Source organism: Diprion similis, chromosome 3, assembly GCF_021155765.1.
Source record: "Diprion similis isolate iyDipSimi1 chromosome 3, iyDipSimi1.1, whole genome shotgun sequence".
NCBI classification, from domain to species: domain Eukaryota; kingdom Metazoa; phylum Arthropoda; class Insecta; order Hymenoptera; family Diprionidae; genus Diprion; species Diprion similis.
The window spans coordinates 7,368,942-7,390,108 of record NC_060107.1 but is presented as its reverse complement, the minus strand read 5'-3'; positions in this window follow the sequence as shown (position 1 = coordinate 7,390,108).

The window sequence follows — 21,167 nt, the reverse complement described above, 5'->3', positions numbered from 1 at the left end:
GGTTACACGAAGTGGTAAAAATCATTTCGAGTTGTAAATAAACTGTAGGGAGGATAGGGTGTGGAATTTCTTGAGGTGGGGACGCTGAGTATCCTTACTGAAAGGGTTAACGATCTGATATATTTTCGTTCCAGAAGTTTTGATAATCTGTATGCGATATGAGGAGCAATTAAAATCGCTTATGCAATTGCCGCCAATTTTACGGAGTCAATGAACTGAAATAAAAGCTCTGAACACCTTTTGACCTCACTGGTGTTTTTTCTTCTTTCCCTGTTAGCCTGATAATTTAAATTCTACTTCGAAAGACGATTACGATATCTATATGTACATACATATATATAAGCATACTCAGCTGCTTGATTCATTAAAATTTATACTCGTACTTGACGTATTGAGAGGAAACGTTGTACTTGCGAAAATGAGTTTTTACTACGACGTGTGAATGCTTGATTGGTAATTAAAACTCTTTATCTTTGATGACACAAGTGAAAAACCCGTGTCTTCAAATGTTCCGTAAACAATAATGTCAGCGGATTCGGTGAACATGGAAAATTGGTCAAATATGCGTACTAAAAATCCAGATCGATTTACGAAATGTAAAAATGATGTTAAACGTTGGTTTCCACATCTGAATGTACATATAAGAGCAAAGATCATAATATGCTGCAACTCTTGCTTCGTCACTGCCTTCGGATTATATTGCAAAAGTTTTCCCAATTTGAAAAAATTCGTGCAAACAGTCGAGCACGAGATTTCGCAAGGAATTATACACTTTACACGTACACCGTACGTGTGTTATTCGTGTAACGCGTTGAAGACCCAATTTTCTTGCCTGAAAATAGATACAAATACCTAACACATGTGCACACACCGAAACATGATCACTTCGATCATGTAGTACAGTCGTTTCAGTAGGAGATACGTTACATCGGCGTCCGGAATGCAGGCTTTAAAATGCTTCTCGACGACGACGTTGGAAATTACAGTAATACCGACAACAGTTTTTCCTCACCTCTTCTCTTCGTCACATCTCGGTGCTGCAGCTCTTTCACCTCATCATCGAGAAACGTGATACCTACTTGTGTAATTACCTGCTTATATTTCCCGCATCTTTCGCGGTTTACTTAATTGTAAATTAAGCTTCTTTATTTGCACACTGACAATGCAGAACATTTTTCACTGCATATCGGTCTACAACGTCAAGTTTTTTACGATCATTTATACCGCAAAAAAAGATAGGAAAAAATCAAGTTTGATAGTTGGTTTGCATTTTACACGAGGGAGAAGATATATTACAATCGCAAGTTGCCGAGATTTTTTCTCGAATCTTATTCCCGATTCGTTACTCATACCTTGCAACTCTTTTTCATTTCTATAAAAGAAAATCAACAGATATAATGATTGACTAAGTGACGAAAGAGATTTCGAAATTCAATGGGTCGCTGCTGCATGTACGATATTGCATTATGCGCTCTGGTGGAATTAAATGACTCTGTGCTACACACGCACAAACACACGCCGAGAGCTCAACGAGGAGCAAACAAGTTCAAAAATAGCCTCACCGTTACATAAAGACACGTCTATCTCTACACGATATTAACAATATTGTATTACATGCACACTTACCTGCATTATTCGTGTATTGTGTGACTATTATGTCTGTGTATGCACGCGTCTATTTTATATAATACGTACATGGACGCAGGGAGTTGAGAATTAGCGAACAGGTCTCGACTGGATCTAACTCGGAAATACTGGGCGATCGATAACGATTCAAGATCTACGACGAATCGTCCAAATTTATCTTTCGCTATTTATGATATATAATTTGGATTTCGGTGCACAATAAAGCGTTCAATCCCGATCGTTACGAATTTGGCCCAACGTTTTATCGATCACATAGGTCATTGGTAGTCCAATCCAATGGATTAGAACTGGGTGGCAACCATTTTTATTTGGGATTAATTGAGAAGTTTGATTTTCTTGTGTGAGATGAAATAATCTCACTTCACTCGTTTCTGTTAATATACGAAAATGTCGAATTGAAAATTTTTGTACGATCTTTTCTTCGAGTAACCATTCAGAGTTGATTCATAGATTTATATCTCAACGATATCCACACTTGTTGCGGAATCATTCGAGGATTTAGTTTTATATTTTTACACATCGATGTGGCGTTTGCTAAATGTTTTGAAAAGTTTTGCAACTTCGGACGTAAGTGTATTAATAAAATATATTTGCAAAACATTTGTTCGAGTTTGTTGATTAAAAATTTTTGTGAAAATTTTTAACTTTTGAAAATAAGTAGGTATACCAATGCGAAAAGACTTGTTCCATTTTTGGCAACAATTCAGAATAATTGTATTCTTATTATAAAATGGGTATACAGAATCGACCTTAAATTACTTGAATTTGAAGGTACTGGGAAAATGCGTGATCGTTTGAACGAAAAAAAATCATTGAATAATAGTTGCCTTAAAAAAAAAAGGATCAAAGTACATCTTAGCTTTCTAAAAGTACAAACAAAGAAAAAGGAACGATCGATGAAGCAAATTTGGATGAAATCCGTGGGTGCTCAACGTCATTTTACAACTACCTGCAACAATGGTGGTGAATAATTTTGAATCCTAGCGAGAAAATCGAAAACGAATAATCGTTGTTGAAATTATTGTACAATCATGGCGCGAACGCGAAACGATGCAGAATTTCGCTTGCCATAAGGCATAAACTCTTTACAGGCACAGATTTTACGCTGACGTTGGTGCTTCGCCTTGCCTTGCCTTGACTTGCCTTACAAAATACATCGCTAGTACGAGTAATAAATACCAACCCGCGGCATGACTAAAAATAAAGCAGCTTGGTAAACACTGGGATCATTTATGTAATGAATGAGTATAAATCGCGGCAAAGTAGGAGGGCGGTGAGAGAGAGAGAGGTGGAGAGAGGGAGAGAGAGAGAGAAACATGTTTTCATGCCGAGCGCATTTCTACCGCGCAATTTAAACACCTTGCCTATATGCATATACCCTAATCACTAATGCGCTGTGTAAGCACTTAAGGTTTGCATATAAAACTACTTTGCTTTCTTGAAGCAAGCACAACAACAAATCGTGCGCTTTGAAATTTTACTTATATTTTTCGTAATCATAGTAAATTCATGATTTTACAAATATATCTATATATATATACATGTATATATGCAATCTACACATTTCACGGGCAAAAGTTTTTTTTTTTTTTTTCCACGTTGGAGGGTTTTTTTACTCTTCATATATTACAGCGCATAACTTTTATTGGTTTAACGATGAATAATAATTAGATTTATTTTATTCGATTGGAATAGAGTTCGAATTCAGGTTTTGAAGAAAAACAAAAGATGAAAAAAAAAAAAAAATTCTCTCAACTCATGCTCGTATTATTATAAATTATTACATCTTGGACCAAATTTTTTACTGCTCATTGGCAACTTTTTTTTTTTTTCCAATCTTCCGATCGACCAATCACTTTTATCGGTAATGTGGGAGAGAAAAAAAAAAAAAAGAAAAAAAATTTTTAAAAAAGGAAGAATGAAACGGAATAACAATTCGTAGTTTCCTGATAATAATAACAATATAATCCCGTTCAACGAACTGCTAAGTCGGGGATTCCCCGTTGGTTCACCGTCCCAACGTTAGATGAGAGACTCGCTAGATCCAGTCTTAAATATAGATTATATCATCTTTCGATTACAATGCGAGGCTCCGTCGGTTCACATTTGCTCCGATCTTTGGTCAGAAGATCTTTCCGTTCTACGCGTGTGAAATTTTTCCCACCACGTTGCGTTTCTTATTTTTCTTTTTTTTTTTCTCTCTAACACAGAGATATTAGCCCTCCATTTTTGGTCAGTCAATATATCACGCGAATTTGGTAAATTTTTTTCTGGTTCTGCAATAAGAAAAGAGAAAATTCTTCTAGAGTTATCCTAGTTTTGAATTCTTTCGACAAAGTATCCAAGAAATTTATTGACGATTTCACGAGCTTTGACTCTAATTCTTTCTTTCACGTGCTGCTAACACCTTCTATTTTTTTACTGTTACTCCTCAGTCTCAAAGCTTTTATTTCATACCTATATATGTATATATAAATCGGTGTAAAATATCGTGTTAAACAAATCTGGGCGCCTTTGCTTACACTTGTTATGTACTTACTTTTTTTACACCTTATATGTATTTTCTGAGTGTCAACAGTGTTTTGATAGATTTATCTCTGGAGCGGATTTAGAGGTCGTCGACCCTGCGAAAATAGTAGAGGTAGTGGGAGGATGTGGAAAAAAGTCTGTAAAAAGACGTAACAGATAAACATGATGAAAAATTTGAAACCTATAAGCAACGAACAAATTCACGGGCTGATTTTTGAAAGGTATTTTTTTTTTTTCAATCGATTATATAATAAAGATTAACTCGAGACGAGCGAACTAATGTCCTTGTTTTTGATAACGTCGTTTTGTTCTCTCCCATTTTATATGCGCATTTCAAAACTTGACAAGATTCTGCAGTTTCGTTTTTTGCCTGAATAAAAATTTTCTATGAATCAAATCAAAGCTATTTGATAGGTAATTAAAATTAAGTTGCCTTCAGCGACGTTTCTATCTGGTCATGGTTATACTATTTGAATTTTTTAACACAACCAAAAACTACAATTTTGAGCATAAAATGGAAATTAGCTTTTAAGTTGTGAACAGATAATCTAGCAGGTATTTACTATTCTTTGTTATCACGGCAACTCGTACTACGTTATCTCGTAACAATAAATGACGTTAATTTAATGTTGGTGCAACGATAAATTGACTATTCAGGCCTTATTCTACTCGAAAATACTGAAAAATTATACCAAATTTTCTTTTTTAATTTCGATAATGTTTTTAAATCCCAATTAGAATTTCTTATCAGTAATTGTGATGTATTACTATTTTCGGTTTAAAAAACTATTTCTTGTTGTCAACTTCTGGTCAACCTACAATATTATCGGTATTGTATACTGATACAAGAATCTTTCCGCCTAAGAAAAATATCAACTTTTTGCAGTATTTTCACAATCACATAGTTGAATAAAAAAAGTAAAAAAAAAAAAAAAATTCAGGATACTGTTTCGGGATTCGAAAAATCGGAGAAAATTTTTTTAACAAAATCAGAAATGGTCAGGACCAGACGTTGGTTGGGTTCGCATGGAATTCCACGCATACTTTTCGAACGGTTCTTCCTCTCTTCCCGACTCCCCATTCGGCCGATTGATTCTCAAATTTCGACCGTGTCCACCATGCCCATGACGACGTACTTCTCGTGGTATCGAGTCGAGTCAAGTAAGCCGAGGACCCGAGGCATCAGGAAGCCGGTGGAACGTGTCCGGAATCCGAATGAGTACCTAATGCCTGTTTCGGGTGGCACCGAAGGTGCTAATATCGAGAGTGCACGAGCATCTTTTATTTATTTCTCTGCGGTCAGAATTCTCTCAGAATCCCGAACAACTTGTTGATCGCATTTTTCTACACGTAGGCATCCACATCCACATCCACATCCACATTCACAATCGTGCAATCGGCCTTCTTGCAGTCCGTATTCGAAGAATGCCAAATTATGCGGTATATATAGAGACCGAAGGAGCTTCGAGTTTCCTCGAGTTTCCAAATGCAACGCGTGTCACCATTGTGACCCGGGTCAAACACATGTAAAAAAAATGTAAAGTTTCCATTTCGTGCATTATGCACATATTCCTCGAGTTGCAGTCTTTGCAGTTTTTCACGCCAAAGTTTTGCCGTCTTTTTTTTTTTTTTTTTTCTTCCTTGCCGTTAAACTTACGAAATTGTAGAAATTATCTTCTTACGGTTGGTCAGAATGACGGAAATTTTCCAAACTTTAATCGAATTAAACGTTAACGCATCCCTCACTCGTCACCTTGCAACAACTTTTATCGACTGTGCAAAATTTATTTTTTAAGTAATGCGAAGATGGAATTACTCGCTTATCAATTCATTCGACTTCATTCATTCATTCATTCGTTCGTTCCAGCTGCTCGAACCGTTTAAATCACACCGAATGAATAAGTAAATAGAATTTCGACGCTGAAAAATATTCCACTTCCTTTAATTGCACAAGGTGGATAAATTATGCTGGAAACGTTTCCGATCATCCCTCAAGCCGATGAATAATTGAACTGTTTTTTCACGCGCCGAAATTAAATCGTCGACGCATAGTGAAAGTTGCGTCTTATATTACGTGTTTGAACGCTCTTCGGGACACGCGATTCGTGCAATTCGTTATCGTCGCGGATAACATTTGACTGAAAAAATAACAAATTCCGATCTTTTAGGGGATTTATTTATTTTTTTATTTATTTATTTTATAACTGAAATTTTTGAGTGAAAATATCGGAGAAGAAAAGTAAGACGGTAGATTTCACCTTGTGTTTTGTACGATACAACACAATTCCGTCTTACGGATTATTGTGCGTGAGACAATCTCCCCCCCCCCCCCCCCCCCCCCTCAGGGTTAGAGAAGCGTCGTAAAGTTTTACTGCTTCTCATTCTTCTTCTCTTCCGCAAATTTGCGAAACCCACTCGGCATTGTGGATTTATTTCTCCACCGACATTTTCTCACTGAAATAAGACTGCGGGATAAAAAAAATCAGTCTTTTGCATAGAAGTACAGTCATCACGGATTTCGAACGCAAGTTTTTTTCTATTTTTTGTTTGATAAATGAATAAAAAATAAAAAAAAATAAAAAAATAACAGTACGTCAAGCAATTATTATGTTACAGTGAAAACATTCCGCACTACAAATGGTCGCCACCTGCACATGAAAATAATTTTTTTCAACAAGCCTCAGCCGATCGATTACCTGATGTTTAAAATTATCGGTAGTTATCTCGGTAGATATCGATATGAAATAGGATCAGATCGCAATAAACAGGAAAAAAACAAACCAAAAAAAAAAAAAAAAAAAATAAGCTTAATCCTTGAATTTTCAGGTGATGTAACGTGCGAAATAAAATGTCACGGTTCGAATGCTGATTGAATTTTAAGAAGCGAAGGTCTCGATTGCTGATTTCGATCCGTGTAAAATGTTCAAATGTTTTTTTAATTCGCGATTCTAACCGTCTCTATTCGCATGAACATTATCATTATTATTGTTGTGATTATACCCCACGAACACATTCATATTGTACCTAATAAACCTGTTACGCAATGCGCGCGCTACTCTTCCTCGACGCACGGTATATGTATGTATACATATATGTATATACATATATATACGTAATATCATCTTGTTCAATTTATATATATATATATATATATATATATAACGTACCGATACCTCTAAATATGTGCGCCGAATTTCTAGGCGATCCGAATCTCACGCACGTTTAAAATTTATCATATATACGGTTAACGATTTCGGGTATTCGCTATCGTGCCAAAAATTAACTTTAAAAAAGCCAAAAAATAAAAAAAGAAAGAGTAAAAAAAATTGTCGAAAAACCACGAATTCCATCTGTAATGAATACATTTTTAGATTTGATCGTTATTGCCGTTTCATTTTTCTTTTTTATTCAAATTAAATTTCTTTCCCGTTTTGTTTCGTTCTTTTATTATATTTGCTAAGATTTTTCTGTATATAATATACTGATTTCATGAAAATCCGAAATACATCGAATACGTCTGTCGGTCTGTTCCCGAAAATCCTGCAATGATCTCGGAAATGGCTTGATGAAAAAATTTGAAACTTACAGGATTTTACAGTCAAATAATGGGCATGAAAAATTGCCACGTCCCGATTAATTTGAGATTCTTATTCTAACGGAAATGAATCGATTTTCAATGTTTTGACGGCAAACGTTTAAGGTATACCTACTTTTGTCTCCTTATTACGATTTCTAAATAAACGATTACGTTTTACCTAGTTTATAAATTTATTTTTTAAATAAATTTTTAATTTTTCCAATTTTTCCTCCGGCTGCCGAGTGTTATACATCATTTTCAGATTTTTCACTCGGCCGTTTTCGAGATGATCGTGAACAGGTATCGCGAAAAAACTGTTTTTTTTTTCAGCTTCTTTCTGCAATTCTATAACGACGAATGCGACTCGAACAAAGTTGAGTAATTTCTTGAAATTTGGTGAACGGAGAAAGGCTCGCAGCTCGGAGGAAAGGAAGCTGCAGCCTATCGAATACAGGCGGGTTCCAACTTTTCGTCGGCCATGACCTGGTTCCAATTACATAAGGTATAAACTACACGCTCGGTCTCGCGATGGCCGACGAACCGTTTCGTTGCACCATCGAGAACGGCTTCTTCGTTGGCCAACGTCTGCAACGCGGTGCAGACGACGGCTGCTGCTGCTGCTGCTGCTGCTGCTGCTGCTGCTGCTGCCGCTGGTGAAACGACGACGACGTCGGTGTCCAGACGAGTCGAGGTGAACACCCAGACAAGGTCAATCCCATCGGCTGCGATGCATTCCCCGACTGCACAATGCAACGACTTTTAATGAGGGGCGGCGGGCGCTAACCGGCCAAGCGAGAATCCGAGAGCAAAGGGATCACGAGAAGTTCTTCTTCCTTGCCTGCTTGCCTGCCTGCCTGCTTGCCTGCCTGATAGTCGAGTCGAAATAGGTCTGAATTGAAAATATTCGTGATATGAATGCATTTTTTTTGTGGATAGAGAAGTTTTTGACCCTCAGGAACGATAGTCTCAAATAATTTTTCAACTGTATTACAGCTGGCGTTTCCGGAAAACAGGATAGTCTAAGGATTTTTTAGTTTTACTAAAAAACTACTCTATCGATTGATAAAAAGTATCATTTTATTCGTTTAACAAATTGAGGGAAAAGAAATTGTTTTATAAAAATTATTCTTTTTTAGAAAAAAATTCTTTTCCATACCTAAGTCGGTGTAGAATTTTCTGCTCTACACGATTGTCGAGACATTTTTCATCTATCGATCGCAGGTTTTTGGAAAAACGAAAATATCGACAAATTTTACTGTTTTCTCGAAATCTCGGTTATACATATAGCTCAAAAATATTACGATTACGATTGAGACGAGCCATATCTCGAGTATTTTTTATTCTTACCTATTTCGACTGGACTAAAAATTTCTCTAAGAATCAGCTCTTCCTTCCGCTCTAATTCTCGCTTCATCTTTCTTCATCGTATTTCTCAGATCTTCTTGGACCACCTTTTCCTTTCGTCCTGAAACACAGGGTGTAAGACAAAGACTCCTTATATTTCCGCCATTTTTTATTTACGGCTGCAATTTGCACGCTCAGATTATATGGAAATTGTACAATTTTATCTACGCATTTTCTAATCGTTGAAAATTTTTCTGGAATTATTAGCATTACCATTTGTATTTCGGAAAACAAATAATACTAAATAGTGGTTTCTGGGTAAAAAGAAAACCCTTTCTTACCTTTCATTATATAATAATAAACACTTTTTTCTTCTATCTACGTTTTCATGTATTAATATTAACGTAAATTGTGTTCATGTTTTTTTTTTTTTTATTTACGGTAAAACTTACACGTTTTGAAGTGTAAACGAAAATTTTTCATACGGTCCAGAGATACAAACGGGATCATAATTGAATCGATACACAAATATTCCAGGAATGTAGAAGAATATTGATAAGATTCGAGAATACTGAAATATTTCAAGTGATTTAATTATGTTCCTATTTTCAGACGAACAAAAATATAACGATTCATTTCTATCCCCTTCGCAAATAGTCGGATTTTTCTTTTTTACAGTCGAAAGGCGTCTTTCAATAACATTCATTTTAACGTATGTGAAAAATATTCCATGAAGTCATTATTTAGTCGAATAAAGTACAAATTTCAATCTGCAAAATGTATGGATGAAGTGAAAATCACAACCTTGGAAGCACATTGAAAATGAACACGAAGAATGAAAATATGAGTTACGTAAACCAGTTGGAGTAACATAAAAAACAAAAAAATTCAAACATAGAAATATACATAACATTCTGAATGTTGATTTTCACAAAATTTTATTACTTGAATATTCAACGATCGTAATCCCAGATCAATATTATCGCAATATTGCGTATTACGAAATTGATTTTCTGTCTGTATAGAAATTACGTCCGAATTTTTATGTAACAACTGTCATGAATCCGACGTCTGTAGAGACCTTGCAAAATTTTTCCACGTCGGAAATATTCGCTTATACTCTTAGCAATTGTAATAATGATTTGTTCTACAGTCTCTCACCCTTCCATTCTATAAATTTCTATCCTTTATAGATGAAAACTGGCCAGATTTCTGGGCGAATTCGATCTGCGGAAAATATTTTCTCAAGTTTGTGTATGAATTGCTGACAAAATTCCGTGTTTTCTCAACGGCGCGCCAGTTTCCCACTCCGCAAAAGCATCGATGTAATGATCGTATCGCGGATTGAATTTGCGACTAGGCCGAAGCTAGAGTTCGGTTTGGTTCGTTTGACTCGGCCAATAAAACACGCGACATCAACGCTCGGAGTAAATGGTTTACATAATCTGGCTGGTCTGCCTTTAAAATTAGACAGCCGTCTCTCGGCTAGCTAACGCGAATAAAAAATTGCGAGCATGTGAGGTATGGGCTCTATACCTATACGTATATAGTTGTGCATCGGTCTAACACCTTATTATACCTACTTTATAGAGGTTGTTTAGTGGTTCGGTGATGTGCGGAGACTCCAGCGTGAAGACAGGGTTGCGTAACGCGTGTAACAAGTCACATCTTTCTACCTATACACGCCTGTAAATCTAACAACAATAATTCCCGTAATATTTATGTATTGGGTAAAAAAAATTTTTCGCTACAAGGATTATTTGTTATCCAACATTATGCGAAATTGATTTGCAGCGTTTGTAACAGTCAATATTATACTTACGAGGCTGCAAGATTTTTGCATAACGCACTTTGCATCTCACATTATACATAAATAACAAATGCATTACGTGCGTGTATGTTATTATATTATATATCGTACATACCGCGACCATACTTGAGACTTTTGAGATTTTGCTTCACCATATTAGATCCGCCGTATTAAATTTTCAAAGTTTTTAATTCAGATCCACAATCACCGACCTGAAAAACTCTCCTATACCAAATTTCATCTAAATCCATTCGGTAGATTTGATGTGGAAATCCACCCTCTTTGGGGGACGAGTTAGATTTGAGATAAAAATTTAAATATATTAGGGAATTATTTTTTAATTATTTGTAGCCGATTTGGTGGGCGAGTCAGTCGAAATTCAAAAAAGACCTTTTTAAGGACCACTATATATGTATACACCTATATGTAACATAACTGGTGTATCTAATAATAAAGCCTCGTCGACCGACCGATCGAATCGTTCGCCAAGGATTTCATCTGCGGTTGCAGATTATTGCTGCTGTACAGCCGATTCGTTTTGATTCTATGCGATGCTGGTGTAAAACGCCTACAGTTTGGCTTCTCGCCTTGATTGCGAAAATTGAACGGTTTATTACTTATTTCTTATACATATTTCGTAAATTGTATACGCATACCTGCATCTTACATTCACTTTATTATCTAATATCACGTGCGAATGTCGTCGAGGCTAATTTCTTTTTTTCTTTAATAACGAAATACTGTAGTGTAAATACGGTCTTGTGAATTGACTGAAATATTTTATTATGGAATACTTGTCGAAGGTGGCGAAAGTGCATTGATCCTTTTTTTGAAAACACGCGAGGAATAGAATATCGTGAAGAAATTTAATTAAAAACTGTAGTTCTTGTAAGGGTCAAATTGAATAAATTTATGATACGACAAAAACATTGGCGGACGAATTGTATATTATTTGTTTTACAACATTCGTTTGAATCATTTTATTTAGTATATTATAGCTGCAGAATTATAAATTTACGAATTATTATATACTGCCGTACAGACAAATGTATATATGCTTATATTAGACGATTCATTGCATATTTAATAATTGAGAACAACTTTCTATCATACATATGTGACCTGTGATATGAAAAAAGATTTTCAAACAAATTCCGATTACACAATGTGATGGAACGGAAAGAGTATAAATAAAAATAAAAGAAAAGTAAGCTAAGAAAAAATGAAACAACTGTGTAGAAAAGTCGATTTAAAAGTCGAAATGAAAATTCGTAGGGTATATTAAATTTTTTTTTCATGATTTTCTCGTATAAAAGTCAACGAAATGATGTAAACCATTGTGAAAATGGTAAAATCGGTTACGTAATCCATGACTCTCGAGGAAAAACAAAAAGTAAATAAATCCATGAGAATACAAATTGATACGACATGAGTAAAAAGTAGATGAAACTCAATTTTGGCAAAAAGAAAATGAATAAAAAAGAAAATTCATTGTTTAAAAAATACGGGGGGAAAACAAGGATAAAATGAAGGGGGATAGGAAGAGGCTATATCTACAGCAACGTCGTTTATTTAGGCAAGTGTGGGATTGCACGTAGTTGCGAAAAAGTTTTCGTAATGAGGCAGGGTTACGTAAGGTGATATTACGAGGCTAAAAGGTGGGGTAGAAATTGAACTTTGATTCCTATAATCAGATTCAATTAACCGAATAATTATAACGTACGGATGAAATTATGATAACATTTGTAAAAGTACAAATGATTAGAAATTTCTTACGCCATTGTTCTTCTTGAACACGTTGCGAAGTCTGCAGGCATATTTTGTAAGGATATATAGATATATCCTAAAGATATATATACATGCAGAGCAGAACGAATTGTTTAAACAGTATGCGAGCAACAATATTGCAAAACGAACTGCGGAGAGTTACGCTTTCACGGTTTATCCTATAATCACATCTCATTATAAAGGTGGACAAATATTTGTCGGATTTTATTATATTATTATATTATGCCTATTGCTGAAATTTTGTGCAAGACTCGAGCTGAATTCGTTGGAAATTTACTCCTTTGCACAGTGGTTATGAAAAAGATACACAATTACGTGTATGATCTTAGTTTCGACATTTCTTTTCTTTTCTTTTTTTTGGTTTCTCTTGTTTTTTCTTTTTTCTTTTAATAGGTACGTCTTTTTTTCGATTGCGACATACATGCGACGAAAAATCTTACTCATTCGACACTGAATATACTGGTTAATATTTTAACGCGTTGGATATTATATAATATTGTATACATCATCGTGAATAGAGAACGAATCTCCCATATAATGAAATAAACCTGTGTTTTATTTTTAATTTTTAATTTTTTTTTTTTCATATTTAATCAATGTTAATTACTTTTCGATTATCGTCACTTTATTATACTGCAAGAAAATGAAAAATCAATTAAGGAATTTATTTCGGACTTTTGGCGTATTTTTTCATCTGCTTCGTAAAATTTTTTTGAAAAGTTTAAACGTGATATTATAAATGAAATAAGTATAATGGAATCGCAAAAAATACACGCGTTGATTCAATTCTGACTCATTTCTTTTTAATACTCAATTCCTGGAGCTCGTAATCGATCGTTTGGCTCACTTGTTGTTTGAAATACGTAACTTTTTCCCCGGATCAATCTTTTATTGTTCGGTCGAATTCGCATTGAAATGACGCAACATTCCGACGCGCATAACAACCACTACGGAGACCCGGCCACGTGGGTAAATCTTCGGACTTACCTAATTCCGGAATGAATGCAACGTCAGCTGAATGATCTCCGCGTGACGCCTTGAGAGGCGATGACGTCAGTCTAACGAAGGGTTCGGCATTCCTTAACCCTTCAAATTATTACCAAATCGAACGTCTGTCATTTTGTGAATTTCCACAACCGTAAGCTTTCAAGTCATCGGTACAGCGTCATTTTTATTTAAAAAGCTTTCGTCGTAAGAAATATTTTTACATTCCTTTTGATGGTTTGAAAAAATTCATTCCCGCTGTATTTTAATACCGTATGTCGATCTACAGAAAGCTAGGATCTTATCTAATAGGAAAATTCGACGAAAGTATTTCCCCGATTTTTCCCAGCGAGAAATTGCATCCTTTTACTCTATGAATGTGTTACCAAGCTTCTAAAAACTTCACCCTGTCGGTGCATCATAAAAAATTTAAATTTGGTTATTTAAAATCGATCTAAAAATAAAGCTACCCGATACATCAAACCTCGAAACTGTAAACTGAGTGAGAAAATTGAATTATTATAATTTCCCGACTATTTTTATCTATTTGGGATACTTCATGGAAACTCATTGTCAGCCTGGATCTGAACTTTGACCTCTTTGATTTGGCTTGCGATTTTCAACCTTTTTCACCCACTCCGGCTCAAGGTTCGAAAAATTTGATATCTGACACATGATTATTTCGAATTTTAAAATTATTTCGATAAATATGTTCGTTTTTTAAAATCCTACACGATTGAAATCGATTCGAAAAATTTGGAAACACGAACTGCTCGACATGTCAAAACAACCATGTGAACAATCGCGATCCAAATCAGAGTTCAAAGATCAGATCCAGGTTGAGTTGGCATGGAATGCCCCATTTATATATTATTATTTCACACTTGTCCATGGCGTATTATTCACATCTGCAGTGATTACCAGAAGCGAGTGCGCAAATTATCGGTATCACGACCGCAGTCTAGGCTCACGATACTATTTCATCTAAACGATCCTTTGTTGCTCGCTGGCTGCACACGTACAACACTTTATTGCATAATGGCCGAGTCTTCGACACGAGCATGTTTACGGCATTCATGGGGAGTGTATGTGTCGAGGCTTACACCTACACCTAGAAAAGCTGCGGCAGCTGCCACGCTATCACGACGACAACGTCTTACGCCGAGTTACGTAACTCGGGACACATTACCATATTATGACACTGTACAGCCGAAGCGAGGCCCGTCGTCACAGAGGTTCGCAATACGCTCCGCAATCAGAGGATCACCTGCCTTATTGGGTCTTGTACCTCGGCATTCGCTCTCAGCTGTATCGCGATAATTGCGCAATTTTTTTTATACTCGATGAGATTGAGCTGCGGAGATGATGCAGCTCGAGAAGGCGAAGAATCGAAAATTAATCGTCGCGAACTGATCTTCGTTCCGTTTTTTATTTCCGAGATCAAATTGTTATTAAAGCCTGTTTCTGGATAGAGATTCCGTTACCGACCCCTTATCGACTCTCCAAACGTCGGTACATTAATCTTTATCGAAACCCGGCCTTTTATTGCTACTAATACAGCCCAAGGATTGATTGATTATACTCACGTTTACAACTACAGATTTATATGTATACTCATAACAACGCGGAATGGTTATTGCTGAAATATGTAACGTGAACGAATGATTAAACTTTGTTCACAATCGGTTAGGATTATACGCCTTGCACCGTTCATTACAGTATCTGAAGGGAAAAAAACGTACGCATGTATAATGTATTGTATAATGCAATGGTTATTATACCCAGAAAATCGACGAGTAGGTACTAAATCATGGGAATCCATACACGTTGAACGGGTTATATTACCTGTAGAGCAAATCATACTACCTATACCTTCAACGAATCAGCAACTGGCAAAGTATGCCACGATGCCTCCTTTATACCTAAGTGAAATAATTTTTGAGCAATCGGTAAAACTGGAAACAAAAATTTTCTCAATCACTATATGTATGAGCCTCATTTTTTTATTTTAAGTTTTATCACTATTTTTTGTTCAACGAATCTATAAACAGGAATTAAATTCCGTGAAAAGAATCTCACTTAGTTTTTATTAGGTAACAAAATAAAGGAGACTAAGTAACAGGAAGAGAAAAAACGTGAACTGTAAATTAAACAGAAAATTCGAAAGTGCATAAACGGGGAATGAAGATCGCAAAGTGTTTGGCTCGTCTGGTGACTGGACGTAATCGATATCGATCAACCTCACCACGCAATCCACGAACTGTACGATATTACTAATTGCCTCGGTAATAATACCGCAAATTTATAAAATTCCGATCAGCAGCAAGAACCGTTTCTCATCGAGCCTCCGCTCTTTTCGTTACAGGCATTCATAGCTTGTGATAAAATCGACTAAAATGAATAAAAAAATCGTACGAAATTGAAGCAATTTTTCAGGGGTTAATGCATATGCTGACAACAATTTATTCAGTTCTCGTAAATTTACAATTGTAAAGGCCAAATTATACAGTCTGCTAGTAAAATAGTGTTACAGAATCGACAGACTCGCTGTCGTCGTGTCAGGTTCCCCGGTCTTAGTTACATAATCGTGGAACGATGCCCCGGCCGATTGTTGTTACATGTCATTTACGCAAAATCTTTTATCCAACAATCGACGATGATTGCACTCGAATACAGGATGAACTGACTTTCGAGTTTGATGTAACATGGTGTTGCGAAAAATTCGATATCGCCCATGCTCGGAACAACGTATCGATCCTTGCGCTCCACGCAGAGTATAATCGTTCATTACTAACACTGAGAAAATACCAACATGCCTTCGCAAAATGGCAAAAATCCAGCCGCAATTCATAAACCCGCAGTAGAAGTTATTCGCGTATGGGTCGGGAGCAGGAGGCCCCCCATAATGCATTGTCATCGTTCACGATCTGTATGTATGTGACTGAATGATCATGAAATTTCAGTTGTCTTTTAGCCATTTAATTACCCGCAGTCCGAGCCAAAGATCGACCGTCTAGATGCATCTGGCAGAGACTTGCAAGGCAATTGCCGTGAGTCGTTGAGTGGTTGAATTTATACTGTGTGAAACACTGTTGTCCGCTCGATTTATGGATCCATCGTGTTTCGCCAATTTTCCTGCACATGCATGGTATTTTAACGCGGCCTCGATTCTTCGGTTTTTCTGAATTCCGTCTGCATGCAGTTCAACGGTGCAATTGAATTTGTTGGTATTGCTAATTGGGGGAATTTGCATGGTAGTTTATATGAGGGGTGGAGAATGCGAGCTGTGTAAGTCATTTAAGAACTTGGCGATTCATCCTGGTTTTAATACGTAAGGCATTCCACTTCAAACCGATCTACGTCTGACCCTCAACATCGCTGATTTTATTTATTTTTAAATATGGTATAGAGTGGACAGGAGGATCATCTTTCACCGAGTTTTAGACTTTTCGAATCACTGGTTTGACTTTTACTGTTACCAAAAAGAGAAAAACCAAAGTATCGAATCGATGGCCCAAAACCGATTGGCTTCAAATTTTCATCATAAATTTTTTTTTTAGGATGAAAATTTTGAAGTGGGCAAGCTTTTAACTCAGAAGTTAAAGTTACAAAGTAAAATAATTCATCAATTTCCTGACGCATGAAATGCCAATAATAATCTTAAATGCAAATTTCTGACCAGAGACAAAAGTTGTCGTCCTTTTTCGAAACTAGTTTTTGTCGACCAATCACTCCTATTGTGGATTCAACTGCTTGATAACATATCCGATTCAAATTCATCTGACGCAAACATCACCGATGCATAAATTTCTTTCGAGTATCAAAATCGTCAGGAGGGTATAATTGCGAAATTATCGTTTGGTTGAAACCGCGGCTGCACGCTCAACTAATTTCAAGGATTGCCAAATGCGCGTCTGGCCTGTCGCAGATATTATCTACTTCTCGCTTTGTTACGTCAACAACCTGTGACCACATCCTGAATAACGCGTATTATGTAAAACGCAAAATAAAAGACACTAGAAATTTATTACTCTGTCTTGTTTTTTCATTCCTATCAGGGAAGCTCACCTGATGGACGGTGGAAATTAAACCGCACCATTAAAATCTATAATTGAGTTAACAAAACTATCTATGAAATACAGGAACTCTTTGCCAAATTTGGTAACTTTTCGACTTCATGCATTCCTGCAAGCAGCTACACTGAGACATATTTCTAATTCACGGTTACTGTACAGTCATTAACGATTCTCACTTTTTATCATACATAATTGAAAAATACAGTTCTGATTATAAAACGAAAATGACTTTTATAGCTCTAACCAAAAAATCTGGAATTTCTTACCGGTCTTTTTGACTATTATCATTCGAACTACGATTTTTCACAACAATTGCGTTAATTTAATACTGGAATAATTTTAAGGCTTTATTCGACTCAAAAAATGTAGTGAGTTAAACGAAGAAATTTAAACGGAACTTAAACTAGTTTCGCTAGAGCTACAATATTATTTAGTAACACACATTTCAAAAAAATTGTTTGGAAATTGTAGCAAATGAAGTTATTTCCAGTGTATTACCAGGTCAGAAAATTGAGCTTAAAATCGCAATTTCACTTCGAGAAAACTGTAATGCTTTGAAGGTTCGAATGCTTACGTGTCAAGAAGAATCTGGAGGGCTTATAGAGCGATGGGTGAACAGGAATATAAGACTGAGATATGCAATGTGCTCCACGGCGCAATAATTGTATCTACAAATTGTAATATTCATTGTTTCGCAAGCATTGCAATTTGCATAATGCTGCATTGTAAAATAGGCAGCCGCCACTTGATGCCTATTGCGGTTCTTTATTCTACCCGCGTGGCAGCATTGTGGACATTATATTCTACAGTATTATATAGGCAGGTACCTACCTATTATTGGTTCAATACGTCTAATTGTAAGCCGTGTCTGAATGTAGATTCTGACAAACGGATGTCAATAGACGCATTGGAAAAATCTCTTTTTCTCACTCATTTTTTCACGATGATTCATTCACGAGGTGTGGATAAATTTGACAAGAGTTATTCGTACGGAAATGTGATGAGTCTGGAACTTCGGAACTTTTCTGTTAAGGGGTCTACGCAACTGACGAGCAAAAAAAGGTTTTTTAAAGAATTTTACTAACAAGTCTTAACTGTAAATATTGATATAGGCTTTGTTGGGTTAAACAAATACACTCTCGAATTACATTTAAGAAAAAATTCCATTGATTTTCGTCACTTTTTAAACACGAAAATTGTAGTTGAAAATCAGTCTGAAAAAACAAGTAGATCTACGATATTGATGATTTCTCAGAGATGGTTGACCTAAGACCAAAAAATTGAACGGTTTTGGATTCAGCGTGTTAGTAGCCTTGGAATGAATCATACTATATTTAATTGCAAAAACGGCAACAAAAAAGCGGTCTTTTACAAATTTTTCGAAGAATGCCCGTCACTTTGTTAATTTTGCAAATATCAAAAATCGTATGATTGATTCCGAGGCCATTGACACGCTGAATCTGAGACCTTTCGATTTTTTGGTTTCAGGTTAACCATCTCCGAGAAATCATCAACTACCCTTTTTCAGACTGATTTTCAACTACGATTTTCGTGTATAAAAAGTGATTAAAAGCAATAGAAATTTTTTTTTAAATACAATTCGAGACTGTACTTATTAAGTCTAACAAAGCCTGTATCAATATTTACAGTAAAAACTGATTCAAAAAAAAAAAAAAAAAACTCATAGGTGTAACTCTTTGGTGTAAAAAATTATGAGATGGTTAAAAATCATTGTCCGATCGAGCAGAGGGATGGCGAAGGTAGTTGATTTCGGATAAAAACTTGATGTGGGAAAGCCGCAAGCGGTTTAACATATTGCACAACGATACCTCCACCGACGTAAGAACGACGACATAAACTATACGTCGAGTTGGCAATAGTTGCAGGCAATACCCTGAATGGCCCAGTTGCAATGTCGGTATATCAGCCATGGGCGCTGCCATGCTGGTAGAGTAACTGCATAATATAAACTGCAACAAACACGGTTGTAAAAATTCAACGTGAAAGTGCACGCCACGAGGTGAAATACTCGATTGCCGTTGGCTGACTAGCGACTTGCAGCACGCCTTTACGCAATGCGGGCGACTCCTTCTCGAAGGTATAAGATTATCGTTTTGACACCCCCCCTCGCCCCTTTCCAATCCACCTCCTTTGTGTTTTAACCCTTTCAGTCGCAGATGTCACTGTATCGGCACCATTTTTTTTTTTTTCCTACTTTTGTGTCATTTTTTTTTTTTTTTTTGTATTCCATGCAAACGATTATATTTTTCGGATTATTTTTACACAGGAAAAAGATGATCGCTTTTTTTATTGGAAAAATTTTGAATATTTGACTCTTCGACGCGGTTTTGTCTTTCGGTGGTCTTTTGGCACCTTGAATAAATTTCTCTCATCCTTAGTCTCTTCGGTAGAACGCAAGTTGATTCTACCGAGGGTTCGATAGACATCAAGGCGAAGGGTGGCGAAAATTTGCACTCGCAAACTTTTGTTACGTCGACGACGAGTCGAGAGAGTGAGTCTGCGCGTGTCACAATTATGTAATTCTAGAGGGTGATGCATAATGGGCGTACGTAGGTATCGACGGCTGGGTGACGCAAAGTCGGGCTTTCGTTGGCGTTGGATGTTGTGTTCGCAAACGGCATTTGTGCCCGGAGTTACAAAGGAGTGAGCTTACTCGCAGGACAGGTTAGCTGTTGCAGTTACGCAAAATCAGCCAAGTTTGTTGATTAAGAATAGTACGCAACGTAAGAAGGTTACAGCGTCAGCGTTACACTCGGTTGGTCGGTTCGTTGATTAGTTTATCGGTTTGTTGTAGGGATACACGTGGACATGATGCAATAGCCGATCACGTGTTGATCGTTCCTCGTGGTGCAAGATCTTCGCGTTTTGCCGCAGGAAGATGCTCGTTTCGTTGATTCAATTATGTAGTCCAAATCGCATGTTATTCGTTATCAGTTTCGGTCATAATGAATCCTTTCATTCGTCCAAGTGCGGTATTAGACTTGTGATTTTTTTTTTTTTTTTTTCACCCTGTGTTGAAAAAAGAATAATGAAAAATTACAGCAAAATGACTTAATCGATTTACGATTAAAGATATTGATGGAAATCCGTATATTTCTGATTTCTTAAAATCTGAATCTTAACCGTATATTTTTAACAGAATTGTATGTGTAAGAACTATGATGTACGCTGTTGAAAAATGATTGTGAATTTACTACACATAAAAACACAAAAAATTCAATAAATTTTGTGATATATTTATTGTATTTGTATATTGAATAAACAGTAAATATATGGTAAATTCACTGTTCGGTGTCCGAATAAAATTTCCAATAGAGTGTAGGAAGTTCCATACAAAAATTTTTAACGGTGACATATGTATACATAAGATACCACCCACTCAACTATGTAT